General features: G+C 39.0%; 1 protein-coding gene and 1 pseudogene across 2 annotated transcripts in view; one reads left to right on the plus strand and one right to left on the minus strand.

The window, feature by feature from the left end:
- ZNF385D (zinc finger protein 385D) overlaps positions 1-21,029 on the plus strand; it is a 674,868-nt gene that overhangs the window by 499,632 nt on the left and 154,207 nt on the right. The gene's annotated exons all lie outside the window — the stretch shown is intronic.
- LOC129507269 (60S ribosomal protein L38-like) lies at positions 13,305-18,031 on the minus strand (annotated as a pseudogene).

Raw genomic sequence — 21,029 nt, forward strand, 5'->3', positions numbered from 1 at the left:
CATTCTAAGGTTTGAGGGCTACCTAAGGAGCTCGAAAGGAGAAATTAATTTTTAAACTGGATTATAATGTCTATAAAAATAACTTTTATGAATAGAGGTACCTTCTGAAATAGTGCTTTTGGTTTTCATAAAATAAATACTGTTGATTGGTTGTATGTGAAGTAGGAATAAGTGGAACTGAACACTTTTAACATTTTTTCTCACTCTCGTTCCATCTCAGGTAGATGATTTAGTGCATTTACATCTCTGAAACAAACAGGCCACCATAAAATACCTTAGGGCCATTCCTTCCTTTCTCAATATATCCTAATGATTTTAATATATTCAAACTCAGTGACATGCATAATTCAAGATTAATTTTTGTCAACATTTTATTGCTTTACTTTTGCAAGAAAAAGAATCTGAAGCTCAAATAGGACATACATGATGGGGAAAAGTAGTTTAAAATCAGCCTTATCAGGCCATGCCTTATTAAAGAGATAAAACTGCTATGTACTTGCAATTATACAATATACGGTAATGATTTAAGGATCATGTGGAAGTTACTTTTTTCCTGAAATTTGTTATTGTGCAATAAAAGTGCTAACTGAAGCAAACATTATTTTATGGTCTATGATAAAATAATAGGAAGTTGTTTTTATTAAACACATTCTAGGTTCTAGGTACTGTTACATAATTTCTTGACTAACATCATTTATTGGAATCCTTACAGCAACCTAGTAGAGTGGGAACTGTGTTGTCTTCATATACAGTCGAAGAAACTGAGAGCCAGATCACACAGGCAGGACAGACCAGAGCTCTAATGTGAATGAGAGCAGCATAAACTCTGTACCTCTGTTTTCTTTTCTTTCTTTTTTTTTTTTTTTTTTAAGATTTTATTTATTTATTTAGGAAAGACACACACAGAGAGAGAACCAGAGACACAGGCAGAGGGAGGCAGGCTCCATGCAGGGAGCCTGATGTGGGACTCAATCCCCGGACTCCAGAACTATGCCCTGGGCCAAAGGTGGCGCTAAACTGCTGAGCCATCCAGGTATCCCCTGAACCTGTTCTCAAACATGAGGTTTACTGCCTCTATTCTAAAAAAAATGATAGTTCCTCTGGTTGAGAATATTATTTTATCATCACTTTGTGTCAGTGACAAATTAGAAAAAGCTGGGCAGCCCAGGTGGTTCAGCAGTTTAGTGCTGCCTTCAGCTCAGGGCCTGACCCTGAAGACCCGGGATTGAGTCCCACCTCGGGCTCCCTCTCTCTCTCTCTCTTTCTCTTTCTCTGTCTCTCATGAATAAATAAATAAAATCTTTAAAAAAAAAAAAAAGGCTAATAAACATTTTCATTTGGGGGCAAAATTTTTAAATTGTTATTTCCCTTTACCATTACATTTTGCTTGGAGCATCTATATAAATCGTTTTGAAAGAACATAGGAATTAGTTTAAAGATGCAAGTCTTAGTTAAAATGAGCCTCGGCTATACAAGTATTATGGCTGTCATCAAATAAAGTGAATATTAAGCAAAATGCACCATTTACTTTACATTAAAAAGCAAAATAATAATTATGGCCAAGAGAAACTAAAAATAAGCCCTCTTGAGCTATATAGATAGATATATAGACTATATGTATATCTATCTCCTTTTTCTTCCTATAAAATAAAGAAAAAAACAAAACAGGATGTGCAACAGAACTATCTCTAGCATGTGTAGAGCCTGACCAATACTGTTTGGTGTGGGGCTCCTGTCTATAAAACAATTTGGTTACAAAATGTATTATAATATCCATGGGCCTATATGAGGCATAGTGACTTATTGAAGAAAAATTAAAATAATGGGTAGAGAAGAGCTACCGATGTATTTATTTATTGTCTAGTCAGTGCACTTTAAGATTCTCTGCAGGGCCCAGACACCATCTCTTCCTGTTCGTTATTGTCCAATGCACCATTCCTTGTGGACTTAGTCTCTCCACACTGTAAGGAGGAGGGAGCAGCATTATGACAGTGCCAGAGTTCTTGAAAGTGGGTTTATATTGAAGCAGACTAGATCTTGTTGCTTCTGATTTTCCCTAACACCATTAATTTAAGGGTTGTTATATTATTACATCTGGTGAGCTGCCTTATCCCTTGTGCTCGAGGGGAAGATTGGCTCCCAGTGACCCTCTCAAAGCTTGTTACTGTGTTTTCCCTTAATGATGAACAGAAAATGCAAATCTTCGTGGGTATGCCAGAAAGTGCGAAGGATAATTCTTTTTGGTCACTTCAAGTTTACTGTTTGAAATTTTCTAGCCTAAATGTAGAATATCTTACAGTATGTTTCAGGCAATTCAGGAGGTAATCACTGGCTTTCTAGAAGGTGATCTCTGTCATAGGGGCCACCCCCTTGCCAGCCACACAAGGCCACCAGCCTGGGAAGTGATGGCCTGCGGGAAGAGTGACAAGAGCAGTTCCATCCTGGGAAAAAGTGTCCACCCTCATCAGGCCCTGCCTGAGATGACAGACCAGCCCAGGGCTGGTCTAAGGACATTTCCCGGGTCTGAGGGACGTTTTGACTCCTGGCCCCCACTAGGAGAATCTGATCTACGTGGCCTGAAGATGCTTCTTTATTGAGAGCTACATAGATGAGCTAAATTCAACACAGATAATTAATTTATATTTATGAACATTTTCCTATCTGTAAAACCACGTGAAGCCTTTAACATCTTAATACCCTCTTAGTAGGAAGGAATATCATGTCCTATTACTCTCTTGATGGATGAGAAATCTAAATTCTAGAATTTTTTTCCTAGTAAGTGCCAAGCTACAATGTCACCTTTGATCTTTTCCCTGAATATTTAGGACTCAGTTTATTCTATCTCTTGACTTTTTAAAAATTTGCCTTCCCTCTGATTTGTGAGGTTCAATATGAATCTGATTGAAAAAAAAACAAGTTTTGCACATCTATAAAGTTTACAAACAAATGATCTCCTCAGACCAAGTGTTAACTGTTGTGTCAAGGCAGATTTGTGATATTGAAAATTTGAGGGCAAATTCTCTTAACGTTATTTTCTAAAGCATTGTTTGTTTTTTTTAATTTCTTCCTCCTCAATCACATTTTTCCTATTGAAACAGATTTATCTTTTATCTGTTACAAGACCTAAGGGAGAGTTTATTACATCAGAGTCTCAAATTGTGAATTTGTAAAAAAAAAAAAAAAAAAAAAAAAAAAAGGATTGGGCAGACCGGGTGGCTCACCAGTTTAGTGCCGCCTTCAGCCCAGGGTGTGATTCTGGAGACCAGGGATCAAGTCCCTCTCTCTCTGTGTGTCTCTCATGAATAAATAAATACAATCTTAAAAAAAAGAGAGAGATTGTATTTATTTATTTGACACGGAGAGAGTGTGCATGAGCATAAGCAGGGAGACCCAGAGAGGAAGAAGCAGGCTCCCCGCTGAGCAGGGAGCTCGATGTGGGGGATCAATCCCAGGATCCTGGGATCATGACCTGAGACGAAGGCAGACTCCTATTCTTTTTTTTTTTTTTTAAGATTTATTTATTTATTCATGAGAGGCACAGACTGAGAGGCAGAGACACAGGCAGAGAGAGAAGCAGGCTCCTTGCAGGCAGCCCGATGTGGGACTTGATCCTGGATCCCCGGATCACGACCTGAGCCAAAGGCAGGCGCCCAACTGCTGAGCACCCAGGCATCCCTGAAGGCAGACTCTTGATGGACTGAGCCACCCAGGCACCCGGAAACTGAACCCTTTATTTAAATGCAAATTGAGTTTCTTCTTGACTGTAAAGTAACAAAGCACATGTTCCTGCTAAGAAAATAAAAGCAACACAAAAATGCTAAAGGATTAAAATCCAGAGGAGCAATCAATTTCCCCTTATGTGCTAAGGACCAAACAAAATACACACACACACACACACACACACACACACACACACACACACACACACACACACGTAGTGGTAAAGGATTGGAAAGGATACTTCAAGTTAATTCAAGAACAGAAGACATAAAATTAGCAATCAAACTGGGAGCTTTTTGTGATGAGAGCAGCAAATGTGCTCCAGTATCTCTTAAGATAACACACTACATTCATTTGTCCTCAGTAGCTAATTTGACTCTCCCGTTTTACAGCTGGTACGCCTCTGTTCCTGCATTATTAGCTGAAGTCCACGTTTCCTGCTGAAAGGTTGTCCTTTGTGGTGATCATTTGCCGCTGCATAAAACAAACAACTTTACACATGCACACACGTGGTCGCCCGCACGCTCGAGCATGCACACACGGGCACACAGATTTTTTGAAACGGATGGCACAGTGAATTGGTAGTTTCGTGCTCACTGTATCGTGAATGCTGTCTGCATTGTCATCCCCAGCAGCCACTGCTTTGGTCTGCCTTTAATGGCTCTACTTAAGCTTTACCCCAGCTGCTACTAAGGTATGTTTTATTTTTTCCCCCACCACAAACTATTTTTTACAGAAGAATGTTAATTAGTAACTGATAGATATAAAGATTGCCAGCGACAGCCCATTAATTCCATTTAGTTTAATAGGACTTAGAACTTAGCTTGCAGTACAGCTGTATTCAGACTGGATTATAAATGTAATTTTTTGCATCATTAACTTCCCTGATTAATCTTAGACAGCAAATGCATAATTATCAAGGGAAAAAGCCACCCAGTGTTTGCAGCAAAGAGTCCAGCTCTCAAAGTTGTGCTTTTGCAGCCTCCTTATTAACATCATGGTAGGTAGCCCAGGTTTTTATAAGGGAACAATTGCTTTCCATTGCTTAACATTAACCTATGCCAGGTACTTAGTACTTCAAAAAATAAATAATGTATTTGTGGTACTGTGTGTGTGTGCACGTGTGCATGCATGTGCACAGGACCCATGCACACTGTCACACTGCCTTGCTTACCTACTGTGTCTGGTTTGTGATGAGTTCCCTTACAAGGATTTGCAAACTAGTCTCACACCATTAATAGTTTGCATATGTAGCTTTCCAGTTTTGGACTTAAAGTCCCTTGTCAGCTCTGCCTCTCGAGCCCTTTATGGAAAACTGCCTCCTACTGTGACATTTCAGGGATGACATGTAAAGAGGCAGGCCTCATGTCATAGCCACCCTAGTTTGCTGTTGCACATGTGACTCTGATTCAGCATATTGGGCAAAACCAAAACACAGACACTGATAGGCTGAGGGCATTCAGATGAGGAAACCAGTGGCCTGAGACTGAAATACTTTGTCGTTCTGTGCCTCCTGAAGCTGAAAGGACAGGCCTAGGTGCTAAAAGAAAGAGGCCCTGGCAGAGAGGTAGCCTGAATCAAGGCTGTAGGCAAGGGCTGCTTTGGAGGAGACTAATTATCGGCTTGTTAGTATAAAGTGGCACTTTATTAACATAAAGTTTGCTGCTAAGGAAGATAGAAAACATCTCACCCCAATCATGTGTTTATTCACCACCAAAAAGAGCCACTAAGAAGGGAATGAAGACTCTCTCTCCGTGTCTCTCATGAATAAATAAACAAAATCTTAAAAAAAAAAAAAAAAAAAAAAAAGGAATGAAGAGCTGAGGAGGGAGGGAAGGGAGAAGATTTTTTTAAATTGGCAAAAATAAGACTCTTCTCTAGTGAGTTCTTAATGTTCATTTGAATAATGATCAGCCCCATTTTTGCTTTTTTTCCTCTGTTTTGAACATAAGAGGTAAGGGACTCAGGGCTTTGATCCTTTGTGGCCTCAGTTTTAATGATATTTTTTTTTAATTTTTATTTATTTATGATAGTCACAGAGAGAGAGAGAGAGGCAGAGACACAGGCAGAGGGAGAAGCAGGCTCCATGGACCAGGAGCCCGACGTGGGATTCGATCCCAGGTCTCCAGGATCGCGCCCTGGGCCAAAGGCAGGCGCCAAACCACTGCGCCACCCAGGGATCCCCGTGGCCTCAGTTTTAAATGTAAAGTAGCCAGACATCTCTGACAAATGTAAACTTCCTCATTACTGGATTTCTGGTGTACTGATCATTGCTTTCTAAAAATAACTTTACCTTACCCTGAAATACGTACCAATGTTTGGTTAGTAGGCTCTAGAATACTTGCAATGATGATTCTGATGGGCTCTCAGTCAGGTGATACATACCTTTGCTTTATCTTTGTTAAAAAGCATTGAAGAGCAAAGCCTGGTTGGTACTCAGAGCAGGCTGTGGTGTCCATCCATGTGAAGTGATCGCCTCCCCTCCTTTCTCTAGTACAACAACACAGTGGTGCAAAGACTGGTGAGGGACTTGGGTGGGAGTTATAGGAACAATTTAGGGTTATAATTGCTAGAGTTCCTATCTTCTCCTTATTAATGGGTTCACAGAATCTCCCTATCAGATTCAGAATATTGTGGGCTCTTCCTCATCATGACCCCCTCAGTAAATCTAGGCTGAGAACATTAAAGCAGCCACAGGTTTTGCAACCTTACTGCCATTCCCTAGAGAAATAGAGGCTTCGGGGAATTCTTAATGGAGTAGAGTCTGGCTTTTACAGCATTGCTGGTATTAAGCAGGAGAACAATGTGATCATCAAGTTTGTTTTTTTGTTTTTGTTTTTTAAAGATTTTATTTATTTATTCATGAGACACACACACACACAGAGTAAGAGAGAGGCGGAGACACAGGCAGAGGGAGAAGCAGGCTCCACACAGGGAGCCCGATGTGGGACTCGATCCCGGGTATCCGGGATCCCGCCCTGGGCCAAAGGCAGGCGCCAAACTTCTGAGCACCCCAGGGATTCCCAGGTTTGTTTTGTCACTGTTGTTTTGCCTAGATAGTAAAGTATGAATTTTGAGAGGAAACCTACAGGCATGCCAGGATGGATCTGAATATGTGTGTACTTATATGTATTTGCATCTTTAATCACACACATGTATAGGTTAAGTCCAGAAGAAGACAGCTTTGAATTTCAAGTTTCCTCAACCGCATTACTGTGTAGTGGGTAGACCTATGTTCCTTTATTGATGGATGCTTTCCTTGTTTAAGATTATTGTGCTTGGTAGTGATTCTCAATTTAGACTTAAAAAACAAACAAAAAACCCTAAGGTATATTGATTTATATGATGGGATTTTATATTTACTGTTCACTTACTATGCAGTAACTGGGATATAAAGATGACTTAGACACCATTCTTTGGCTTACCTACTTCACCCTGAATGGGGGTCTGTATTGGTTCATGGGGGCTACTACAACAAATTACCACTTAATGGTGTCTTAAAACAGCAGAAAGTTATTTTCTCATGTTTCTAGAGGCTGGACATATAAAATCAGCAGGTATCAGCAGGGTTGTTTTCCATCTGAAGGCTCTAGAGAAGGACCCTTCCTGGTTTCTGCAGGCTCCTGGCAATCCTTGACCTTCCTGGTTTAGAGATGCGTCATTGCAATCTCTTCTATGTATCATGTGTGAAAGCTCCCTTTGACTCTGCTTTATAGGTACACTTACATAAGCTGTTTCTAGTCTGTTTTTTGGTAGAATTGGTTAGATGTACAGAGAAATACTGTAGTTTGCAAGCTTAACTGTGCCGTTTTACAGAGGTCTTTTTAGGAATGAAGATGTGTTTTGCTGTGACTAGTTACATAGCATTTAGGGCCCACCTGGGAAATCTTATCTCAGAATCCTTAACTTCCTTACATTACAAAACACCCTTCCCCAACCCCCAGGAAAAAGGCAACATTTATTCTCTTGTTATATAAAATAATATTCACAAGTTATCGGATTCCAGGGATTAGATATGGCTGTATCTTTTGGGAGACCACCGTTCAAGAAATTCTTGCCACTATAGAGGTGGCAAGAAATCATTGTCCTGGGAATCTAGGCTTCTCTTCACAATAAGAGACATGCCATTTGTTAATTCAGAATTTAAATCCACAAATGGAGAACCGGAAGGGACTTTCCTGGCTGCACACAACTTCTTAAGAGTGCAGGAGGGAGAGAAAGCCAGTTGGCTGGTTCCTGGTCCAGGTTCTTTCCTTATGGCATGTTACTTATTTCAAAAATTTTGTCAAGAATACTAGATCTAAGTTCCTTGTAGGAGAGTTTGATGTAAATCAGAGCACATTAGTGCTTGGAAGTGCCTTAGCAGGATATCAGGGTGGCTAAGAGCATTTATTCCTGGTTTGAATTTGCTTCATACTCGCTTGCTGTTTTGACCTTGGGCAAGATTCTTAACCTCACCAAACCTTAGCTTTCTACATCCGTTCAGCAAACATTCTCAGAGTACCTTCCCTTGGGGTTGCTCTGAGGAGGAAGTGAACTAATATATATATAAAGCACAGGGAGGTATCTGGGTCACAAAAACAGTGTAACATGAACTATTTAGCAAGTATCTTGTCCATTCAGATAATAGATACAGAGACCTAATAGATTACGCATATACCTTGATCTATAATGTGTTTCAATGAAAAATAAAAAATATTTAAAATTCTGAAAAAATAATAGAAAAAGAAAAAAAAAATCTTGTCCAAATAGCTGCACACAGGAGGTCCTAAGAGTTGTGACTTGTTCAGGGACACACAGCTATTGAATAACGGAGCTAGATTCAAACCCAGCTCTCAGGACCCTAGTCCGGTTCTCTGTACCCAGCATTACTATGCCCCAAGTGCTTACCAGAATGCTCTCATGAAGAACTTAGCTTCTTGTTCTGAGCACATGAGAGTTGAGACACTTTGCTCTGTATTAAATGGAGATGAAAGTTTGGTATCCTTGGTGGCTAGGGAAGCCAGAGTTCTCTATTACTCAACTCATTAAGGTTTAAAAATGTAGAAATTGTTATTGATGGAACAGGTCTCAAGGACAGAGAGGAGATTGCTGAAATTCATGCTTTTGCAAAGAAGGAAAATATCAGGTTTTTATTTTTAAAATATGCGGTAGGGGCAAAAATCAATGTGTTCTAGTAATTTAGTCAAATGGTTCCTTCTGACTTTGTTGAGGCCTTCAAAAAACAATCAGTGAACACGAATTAATAATTTGGCTATTTGCTGCAATAAAGAACTGTATTGCAGATTCAGAGGTGATGAAAATGTGTATATTCTTTTCATGACACATTGAAGTTCCAGCTTCAAAGTGACCTGTATTAGTAATTTCTGTCTTATTTGTCAAAAGCATACAAATAGCACAAAAAGCATTTTGTCCTACACATTTTGACACCAGATACTACACATTTTGAGCAGGCCTTGCACACACACACACACACACACACAAGTTGTTCCAAAGCAGGTCACCGTTGTTTGTAGACATTTGAACAAACCAATTACTGAGTGTAACAAGCAATAAGAAATAAGCAGGAGAATGTGAGTTGTTTTTAATTTTTTTTAAATGGTAAAACTAGCTGGATTCAAAGGCTAGAGAAATATTTGTGACTTGCAAGAGTAAATATGCCCTATTTGGTAGAGGTCATTTTAGGAATGAAAGTGTGTTTTGCTGCGACTACTTATTTAGCATAATAGAAGTTCCCCAGCCTCCTTCAAAAACTCTCCTGCAAGGAAATTGATTTTCTGATGGAAGGTACTGAAGGGTATCTTTAGCATCAGTGGAGAAGCAACTAATTTAGGACTATCAGTGAGTCAGATGTCTGTATATTCCCAACAGTAAACAAGAATTAAGCCATTCCTTACCCTGTTTCTATTACCCAGATTCCTTTGCAAGGAAAAGGCATGAATTGTGGCCACCATGAATTCTCAAATAACCTGATAATATATGCTCTCATTTCTTCATTTTGTCATTATTTTTATCACATTGTGCATATTATATGATTACAATTAGATATCCTTTTCTTTTTTAAGTCTTTTATTATATTCATTTGTTTTTTTTATTATCATGGAGAAGGGTAGTCTTAAGGTGATTTTATTTTTAAAATTCTAAGAGATTTCAGCTTGTTTAAAGAGAACAAACTTGATGCTTGATTACAGTTTTTCTTTTCCTGTTTTCTATGCATTAATTCTATTCCTTAATTCTTCTATTCATTAATTCTGATTAGCCTTTCAGAAAGTTATTTTTTCCTGTCCTACGTAAATAAAACTACTCAGATTCCTGAAGCCTCATTTGAGTTAGCTTGTTATGCCTTTTCCTCTCTTTCACTGAATAATGAGATCTTTTCAAATTGATTGGTTTCTTTAAATCTCTCTCCAATACATACGTACTCACATACGTACTCACATACGACTGCAAAAAACAAAATGTAGTGTTTTACAGTTGAAAAAAAAGGTCAAGGACTTGGCTAGAGGGCAAGATTAATAATATTAGGAGATGAGAGCAAGAAACAAAGTGAAATAAAATTCTATTTGTTGAGTTCTTGTTATGTGAAACTCCGTGTTGCATTTGAATAAGGAGCCTACAGGTTTAAATATGGAGCTGTGGCAAGGATGCCTACCTGTCCACCAAAAAGGTGTTCCAAATTTCCATTGTGTGAGCTTTTGCTGGGAGGGGGATACTCCAGGATACTAAATTTCCCAGTTCTCCTTGTGAGCACAGCCATATGTCCAAGTTTACCTAAAGGGGGGACTGCAAGTTGTAATTTTATACTTCAGGCATAGCTGAAGGAACACACCCAATGTTATTTTTCTCCATAATCCTTTCCACTTCTGAGTGACTGGAATCAAAAAAACCTCCAGGATGACAGTTTTGGATTGAATTGTGCCCCTCACACCTCAAAATGTATGTTGAAGCCCTGACCCCCACTACCTCTGTATTAGGAGAGAGGTCTTTAAAGAGATAATTAAGTTAACAGGAGACCATTAGGGTGGGCCCTAATCCTATTTGACTAGTGTCCTTACAAGAAGAGAACAGTAGGACACACAGTCACTGCACACATACAGAGGAGAGGCCATGTGAAGACACAGCAGGAAGGTGGCTGCCTGAAAGTCAAGGATAGAGGACTCAGGAGAACCCAAACCTGTCAACACTTTGATCTTGGACTTGTAGCCTCCAGAACTGTGAGAAATCAAATTTTTGTTGTTTAAGCCACTTATTCTGTGATTTTTTTTTTTTTTTTGACAGCCCTAGCACAAACTCATACAGGGACCTTGGAAACCACCTGTTAAAGCTGGTATAACCATTGTCATCTAGGATTCCTGAGTGACCAGAGTGGTGAGAGTCTCACTTCAGACCTGCTCTTGCTCCCTACATTATCTTGTGCACTATAAATAAACCTTCCCTAGGGTCACCTAGCTGGCTCATTTGGAAGGGCATGTGACTTTTGATCTTGGGAGTCGTGAGTTCCAGCCCCATATTAGGTATAGAGATGTCTTAAACACACGCACACACACACACACACACACACACACACACACAATAAAACAAAACCCCTAAACTTCTGTGTACTTAAATTATTATTATATTTGGAGTCTAATTGTTAGAGCAGTTTGCCTCTCCAAACTACCGGAGGTGGTTTCCATGTCCAACAAATTATAAGGACAGAGATTGATTGCTCAAATAAACATGGATGTGGCATGCATGGAAATGAGTTGTGTGTTCATTCCCTCCCACAGCAGCTTTTCTAGGATTCATTCATATGCTTGGCTACAACTTCCAACCTCAATATTATCACTCTGTCCCTATCTGATAATACAAATCTGCCTATTTATTGCTTCAAGAGTTTAAAGGACCATTTAATGAATAAAGAACAGAGTCTATGTAATTACATTGGAAAGTTCACTAAGGGTCTTGACAAAACTTCATGTGATGTGAGGTTTTCTTCTCTATTATCAGTAACGCACAGAGTAACAACAGAAATGTAAGGTCTGGGTTTAGATCTCAATATGAACCAATTCTAAAAAGACTAGCACTAAAGGTATGTGTATAAGAGAGGAGGGATGAGATTTGAAATCTATGGAGACAGAAACTGGTCTATGGAATATACCTCTAAATCTTATAGCTCAAGTATAGAAGAAACTTAATAGAAGTGTCCCAAATTTGACAAGAATCCCAAAAGTTTACCTTATAAACTATTATCTTACAAACTTAGTCAACCAAACCAGAAGACTGATTTTGCTTCTTTCATTGTCTTCATTGAAAACTATAGTATAAAATCACTGCCATTGAAGAAGTCATCAAAGAGTATGCGAGATGTAGAGGGCTGTTATCAAGTGGGTGAATTAAACATATATAAATTTTTTTCCTGAATTTTATATTTGTGTTGTCTGTCAGATTTTCTTTTTAGGTTTGAAGTTTGTTATACATCTCCTCATTATAAAAATATTATTTTTCTAATCTACTTTTTGTACTTGATAGTATGTATTCTTTTTCTTAAGATACTAAAATTGTATAAATTTCATCTGTAGGCCCCACAAAACCTTGAATTTGTGCCACTAATAAGCCTTGACGTGAACTCTCTGGTGACAAGAGCCTCCCACTCCACCCTAGGGCCCTCCTTTCAGTGCAGGGAAGCCTACCCATGACAGTGTTTATTATTGCTGTTAATGCTGTTATTATCTGTTTGTTTGTTTTGGCTTAACTCCTGAAATCAGTTGCGACCTGGCTCTGCCTGGGACATGGAGACAATGTTCCATTTCAGTTCCATGTATTCACAGATACACAGTGGTGTTATAAGGAAGTAGGTGTGAAGCTCAGCATTTTTTCTAGATTGTTTCTATTAAAAACTATAATGTTTTTAAATGAAACATGAAAGATTTAGGGAAGGGATGCCTGGACGGCTCAGTGGTTGGGTGACTGCCTTTGGCTCCCAGCGTGATCCTGGAGTCTGGGGATCGAGTCCCACATTGGGCATCCTGTGGGGGGGCCTGCTTCTCCTTCTGCCTGTATCTCTGCCTCTCTCTCTGTGTCTTTCATAAATAAATGCAATCTTTAAAAAAATAGAAAGATTTAGGGAAAAATACGTCTCTTTAAATAGGATGCCTTTATCTTTACAAAGTTTGTAAAATTGTATCATCATTTCTGAAATTAGTTTACTTGTGGGTATATAATGATTAGAAGCCGGTTTTTTAATTCAGTTCTTTCTTGTACATATTTTACGTTCACTATTAAATTCAAGAGGCTTCAAAGTTGTTCTTATGAATACAGAGTACTGTTAGGTACTGAGGGTTGGACTATAGAATCTAAATCAGTTGACTTGGACACATGGTGAGTTAGCAGTACAGTTAGACAAGGAGAGATGTTTTTTGAGTCTCAACTGAGTCATTTCTCTTTCAAAATACTGTGACATTTAATCTGACTTTCCATTGCCTTTATGTATCTGTGACTGATATAAGAGCTCATTACTCCTTGGTAATTTGATAACTGAATAAATGAGCGAATTCCACCATGATGATGATATATATATATATATAATTCCACCATGATTTTTTTTAAGAATTTTTAAAATTTTAATACAGTTCAAATCAGTGGGCCAGGTTCATTTTAGCTCCTTCACTGCCAAACCTGGGGGCAGAGACTGCTTGAGTTTCTCTGCCTTCTCTTTGTCTGTAATGACCAAAGTATAAAGATATCAGCTGCATCGAACTTTAAACTTCACATTATCCTTATTCTTCTTGATCTTGACGGATTTGGCGTCCTTTCGCTGGGCGGTCAGCAAGAAGTCCTTGATTTCCTCAGATTTTGCAAGGCATGGCAACGGGGGGCGCGGGGGTCAGTGCGCGGCCAGCACCCACTGGAGGATTACCCCGGATTGCCCCCCAGGCTCCCCTTTACTGGCAGAGACACTCACCACCATGATGTTTTATATATATATATATATGTATTTCTCCTATGTGTCCAACTTGAATAAGTCTTAGGTTTAAATTCTACACTGTATAAGTTATATGACCTCCCTGATCCTTACTTTTTTAATCTGAAAAAAAGAGTTAAAGTGACTATTTCACAGAACTTCCTGAAGGTTAAATGAAATAACATCAATGAACTGCCTAGGACAATGGTAACTTTTAGTAGCTGCTCACAAGATGTGCATTTCCTTCATTTTTCCATCCATCATTACCGAAGACATTTAAGTCCAGCCTTTATGGAAGTATTATAAGGCATAACAATCAAAAGAATATGAGTGAATTTGTGGGAAATCATCTGTCTTGCTGTCTGTTAATGTTCTCAAGTATGATGTCTTGGTGATGGTGAAGCATCATCCTCAGATACTTCTCTCTTTATCTCCCTCTGCCTAATACAACTGAACTTGGTATAACACTGCAGAAAGCAATGGATGATTTATTGGCCTTTGACCGTGTATGTAGGTGCATAGAATTGCAGCCAACTTAGAGTATACAGAACGATTTATTTGGGGAAAAAAATTTAGAGCAATTTAGTTGATAATGTCTTCATTCTATATCATAGGAATATAGGGTAATATTTTTAACACAATAGAAATGTCTTTATCATTTCTGCTTTACAGAAGGCAAAATGTGAAGAACAGAGAGGTTAAGACATTGTCCCAGCTCACACAGCTAGTGAACATTGGATCTGAGACTGATATTGATCTTGCCATATGTAGTTTGCTTTTCTTTTTCCATAGAGTAACATAGTAGAAACAGGCTGCCTGGATTTGAAGCATAGCTGTGTATCTTATCTTCTCTGTGAAGAATGCTTCAATATCCTCATCTGTAATATGGGAAATAATAATAAAATATACATCTGTGGCAGATAGACCCTAGGGTAGTTCCCATGAGCTGCACCTTCACACTTTTAACTATGGAATATGACAAACATGGTGGACAAACACAATTATATGTATATAATTATCTTGTGTATGATTGAAACACAAGTCTTACAAGGAGATTTTCTCTCTTACTGTAAGCTTTGAAAAAGCAGGTTGTCATATTAGTGAGTTGCTTATACAGAGGTCCCCATAACAAAGAACTTGGGGCAGCCTCAGGCCAACATCTAGCAAGAAAATGAGGCTCAGTTCAACAGCCCACAAAGAACTGAATGCAGGCAATAGCCAAGTTAAGTAAAGAAGCAGTACTTCCCGATCTAAGCCTCAGATGAGACTGCATCCCAGGCTGACCCCTTGCTCTCAGTTTTGCAAAGGATGTAGCAAAACTGTGTCTGAACTCCTAGCCCACAAAATTTTCAGATGAAGGAATGTTGGTTTAAGCCCCTAAATTTGCAATAAAGTTGTTGTATATTGGTAGATAACTAATTCACCCTAATAGAACTATTGTGGAATTAAATCTGGTAATAATGTGAAATGCTTGTATCTATGGCAGACATATTAACTCAAAAGCAGCATTGTCATGCCTTATTCTTTAATCCAGTAGCATAGGGACATTTGTGTTCATATATATATATATATATATATATATATATATATATATATATTCCTGTCCTTTGTTACAATACAATCTCCAAAAAGCTTCCTATGAGGCCTTTCTAAAGACATATTTCTATGTTTATGCTTTTTTTTGCATTTTTATGTATTATTTATGCATTTTAAAAATGCATGATTTTTGCATTTTAATTTGTTTATTATTTATTATTTTATTTATTTACTTATTTATTCTTATATTTTTTTGTAGATATGACTACAATTGCCCCTATATTTGTAGGGTCTTTGAAATAAAGCAAGACTCAACAATATTTAAAGAAAGTAACCATGGGGTACCTGTATGGCTCATTCAGTTAAGTGTCTGCCTTCAGCTTGGGTCATGATCCTGGGGTCTGGGGATTAAGTCTCCCATCAGGCTCACTGCTCAGTGGGGAGTCTGCCTTTGCTTCTCCCCCCAGTCTGCCTCTGCCTCTTCTTCCTCTTCTGCCTCTGCTTCTCCCCCAGCTCGTGCTCTGTCTTGCTATCTTGTGCACTTTCTCTCTCTCAAGTAAATACACAAAATCTTTTTAAAAAATAAAAAAAAAAGTAGTGGCTTGCTAATTAAGACATTTTGATTGCAAATGACAGAAACCCAAGTTAGATTAGTTTAAGAAATATAGGAAGTTTATGAGCCTGTATAATTGGGAATGGTAAGAGTAAAGGTAGGGGCAGATGGAAGAAGGGATTCAAACACTATAGGCCACTCTATTCATCTTTCCATAAATCACATCTGTTTCTTCCACATGAGGGTTTCATTTGTCTTTGTGTGGCTTCAGAAATGGCTACAAGCCAATCAAGCTTATATATTAACAGTTCTAAGACCAGAGTGTGAAGAACACATCCTCTCATAGCTTCTTTTCTGACACTTCAGACCAATGAGTATGACCACCATGGGGCAAGCTACTCCAAGGGGCTCAAAGTAGTTTGTGAGTCTACTCTCTATTTCTAGAGGCTGGGTAGAACTATTCCCATAAGAAGGGTGGGAAGACATGTTAACTAGACAAAACAGTGGTGTCTAGAATTGATTTAGCAACATTTTTCTCAAGTGCCTGGAATTTAAATATTTACTACTGGAAAACCTGATTTGGATAGCATTCTCCATAAATGAGCCATTTGGCTTGCTAATAGATGATTATGAAGCATAAATTCACTCCATACTTCTGAGCACTTTTTTTTTCTTCCCTGTTTTAATTAGTGATTCTGGAATGAAAGGCCCAGAGATTGAAATCTGAAAACAATTAATGGTAATTCTATCTATAGCTGACCCTAATTATTTAGCTCAATTGGCTAGAGCTGTGTGTTAATGAGGCTAATGTGGTGGGTAAATCCCTGTGTGGACCAGTCAGTTTTACTCATTGTGGAGTATGGGCTCTCCTCTTCCCCTAACCTTCTTCTGAAAACACCAGCTTTGGGATGTGGGACAGATCAAATGAAATTATTCAGCACAATTCTATTTAGCTGGGAAAACAGCTTCTGAAGAACATGGTTGGCAATCATTTACATTTGTAAAAGATGACACAATTATTTTCATATTAGGTACCTGATTATATGCCATAGTTGTCTGACTTAACCATTGCCAAGATGTTCAAAAAGATTTTTCCTGCCTTTTTCAGTGAGATCTCATCACCCCAACACCTGCTTATGATAATGAATGAAACTTACTGGAAATTTAAAGATAAAGGAAGAACCATAAATGTTAATACTAATGGCTATGACAGATCTTGGTTTTCTTGCACAACTGGATTTGGCACTACTTTTATTTGTTAATAGAATTTTGATGCTTCTTCATGAAACCCCAAAATGAAGCTTTATCTAGAAGTAGGACAGGGGAAAATAGCTGTGGAGATGATCAGAGTAAAAATAACACCAAAAACAACTGACTTTTTTTTTTTAGCTCCTCTTTGGGTCAGTTACTGTGGTTATTTCTCTCCATATACTACTAAATTTCATAACAACCTTTTCAGGTAAATTCTTTTATTTGCCATATTCTATAGCAGAGGAAGCAGAAGCAGAGTAGGTAAAAATAACTTGTTTTATGTTATACTTATGCAGAGATTTGAACCTAGGCATTCTGAATCCAGAGCCCATACTTTTACACTAGCTGCTAATTCTACATTTTTAGTTATCTGACATTCCACTAATGCTTGTGGTTTGATAACCAGCCACACTCAGAATTCATGTTCATAGCCACATTCCTAAAAGACATACATAATTATTAGAAAAGATTATAGTTTGGGGATCCCTGGGTGGCGCAGTGGTTTAGCGCCTGCCTTTGGCCCAGGGCGCGATCCTGGAGACCCGGGATCGAATCCCACGTCGGGCTCCCGGTGCATGGAGCCTGCTTCTCCCTCTGCCTGTGTCTCTGCCTCTCTCTCTCTCTCTCTCTCTCTCTCTCTCTCTCTGTGTGTGTGTGTGTGTGTGTGTGACTATCATAAATAAATAAAAATTAAAAAAAATAAAAAAAAGATTACAGTTTTGCATTATGGGTCACTTGGTTGCAAGTAATGAAACACTATTCAAACTTGCATATGTAAATTAAAGGAAGAGGCAATTTACTGGAAGAAAAAAGAGACATCCAATGGAACTCAAGGCAGGACTGACCATCACACCTCTTGAAGGGATGAGATAAGATAGACATCAGGGATTCTGATTATCATCTCTCTCTCTCCCCAGAACTAAGTGGTCTCTCATCTTTGTTTTTCTCTGGACACACTCACTTGTTCTCTGTCTCGTAACTAGCTCGCTCTGGTCCCACATGCACGTGGCTTCCAGCTCATAGCTCATGCTCCCACAAGATGTTTCCATTTAACCATTAACAGAACCTAAACCAGTATCTGCAGGACCCAAAGCTAAACTTTCAGAAGAAAGAATGAGATGTGACCAGAGGGGTGCTATCCCTTTATGAACTAGAGAGCAGAAAGGTATTCTGAGAAGATGTGGGTACTGGAAAGAAATGATTGGCAGAGGACATCATTTGGCCTCATCAATACGGTTGTTCTCTGTGGATCAGTGTGATGATGGTATTGATTATAAACCACCAGAAAATGGAAACAGTGTACACTGCTTATATAGGGAAGCCTCGGTTCAAATTTGCAGTTTTCTACTTACTGACCTGTGGCCAGTTTAGGCTGATTTTTATTAATTTAAATATGCTTCGATTTTGTCACCTATTAAACAACAATAAAAATGCTACCTTAAATTACTGGATAATTCCATAAAGTCATTAATGCAAAAGTTTCCCCTACTAAACAATAAATAAATGCTATTCATTCTTTATTATAAACTTAATTTTGTATTAGTTTTTAAAGACTTCATGCATGTATGTTTGCATGTACTTGTTATATATCTGTGTGTGTGTGTGTGTGTGTAAGTTAGTTACTATCAATGGTACACAATCAATTTTAAGAAAAATTTTTGGGAGAACAAAAAGCTAGGAAGTTAATTTTGATTAATGTGAATAAATTCTCTGTTCTGTAAATGCATTTGAAATAAGGAACTGTTTTAATTAAAGACTGCATTCCTCAATGTTGCCTGATAATACACGATATGCTATAAGTATACAGGAGAGGGAGAGAGAAGAAGATAACCCCTCACACATCCCAGAACAAGAAGCAGGTAAAAGAACTTCATCCATTTGCAGCAGAATTGATCAGAAGAAAATAGTTTTGACCCTTAAGTAACATCTCTTTTTGAAAGCTAGCAGCTTTCTGCCTCTGACACGGAGGTTAAATCCTAATTATCTCCATGGAGAGAGATGGTAGGACTCTTCTTTCAATGGGGTGGAAAGGTTTGACGGTGGAATTTATTTAATAGAAGCCGCAGTCACTGTCTTGCAGCTGCTTCCTTTAATCAAAACCTTTTGTTTTCCAGTTCAGGTCCCTCTGTGAGGGAGACCACAGGATGGAGCACAAATTGTCTGTTCTGGGAGTCAGGAGACCAGCCCTTCTCCGTTTTCACTCTTACTTGCTTTGCAGCTGGGATCCAATTTATTTCTCCAGCCCTCACTTTTTTCATCTATTTCAAATGCATTCTAAAGTCACCTGAAACTAAAAGTTTTTATTGATGTTCCATTTTGTACATAAAATATATGGTATTTCCTATACCCTCCGTGAGTCAGTCAGGATACTGGTAGGAAAAATACCTACTCAACAGGGTTTAATGGAATCCATAAAAGGACTGTGCTTGGAGGTGAAGGCAATGCTAGAGGAACTAAGTTGTGTGGTGGCCCCCAGAGGTGGGATCATGGCCACTCCTGGGCCCAAAGGGGAAGGGAAAGGGAATAACAATGCTGGAGCCCTGGGAGACCTGGGCTGGGCAGAGGGACTCGGGACTGACCCCCCGAGGCTGACAGTAAAAAGAAGCAGTTTCTGTCAGAGTAGTGTGGACCTTTGGAGAGAGCTGGGAAAGGTACACTAGGCTCTCTCATCTCCATCCCTCAGTTCTCCTGTTGGTGCCTCTAGGGACCAAACACAACCAGAATTCAGGAGGAAGGAATCCAGGTGATGGAGTGAGACCAGGATGGAAGAAATCCAGGTGATGGAGTGAGACCCCTAGGGAACAGAGGAGGTTAGAGAAAGAGAGTGGATGGAGGTGGTCCAAAGACAGTAACTGGTCCAGTCTGCACATCGTGTGGTGTGCATTATGAGGCTTTCCTATAGTAGTATACATGAATCATTTTGCATTTGACTTATCAAATGTTGGATGATGTTGAGTAGCGTGAGCCTTTACTTTGAAGTGTTTATGTTCAAATATTTTAATAAAATCATTAAAGATCAAGGTAGGAATCTTTTAATTTCTTCATCTGTAACCTTGCAATTAGTCCCTAACTAATTGATGGTAGTAATGATTAAATGATATTAAAAATAACAATTAGTGGGGATCCCCTGGTGGCTCAGCGGTTTAGTGCCTGCCTTCGGCCCAGGACATGATCCTGATGTGGGATCGAGTCCCGTGTCAGGCCCCTGGCATGGAGCCTGCTTCTCCTGCTGCCTGTGTCTCTACCTGTCTCTCTCTCTGTGTGTGTGTCTCTCATGAATAAATAAATAAAATCTTAAAAAAAAAACAATTAGAAAAAAAAAATGACAGTCTTCAAATTAACCCTATGGATACTGCTATTATTTCCATTTTAGAGATGAAGAAACTGAGGCATGGGGAAGTTATCAGTGCCACGGGAGTGAGTCAGGCAAGTGTTGAAAGACATCCGAAGAGAGAATAATCTGTTTTCTTTATGTGATCTGGTAAAGGTGAGGGGTTGTTTGACCCCTCACCTGTGATTGACACACTTGTAATTTCCTACCCTGGCTCACATCCGTTGCTGGGCATTTTGTAAATTCATTGGTAGATGCCAGGATTCATACGTTTGCCATCATTTAGAATTTTCAGTGATAGACATTCACTCCTTTGACTTACTCTTCTCTTCAGTTTAAGCCCAAGGAGACCCCAATTCTATTTTCTCTGTGCCCAGGCTGCTGTGCCCAGGCTGCTGTGCCTAACTGGAGACATTTACCAGATGTCTCTATTGTGTCCAATACAAATTCTTTCTCTTTGTATCTGAACCCCCAGTGGGGCTCACATGTCCTTACACTTCTTCCTTCCCAACTCCCTGTCTATTCCTGGAAATGAAATGTCCTCAACCCCCACAGTCTTGTCTAGCGATCTCACTTCTAAACTGCTTGCAGCCTCCACACTCTTATGGAAAGGGCATACCTTTTGCTTCCTCTACCGAGAAGTGTTAGGACTAAGGTTAATTTCCTGTGAGCTCCGTCTTCATTTCAGAAGCTTG

Source organism: Nyctereutes procyonoides, unplaced genomic scaffold, assembly GCF_905146905.1.
Source record: "Nyctereutes procyonoides isolate TBG_1078 unplaced genomic scaffold, NYPRO_anot_genome, whole genome shotgun sequence".
Lineage (NCBI taxonomy): Eukaryota > Metazoa > Chordata > Mammalia > Carnivora > Canidae > Nyctereutes > Nyctereutes procyonoides.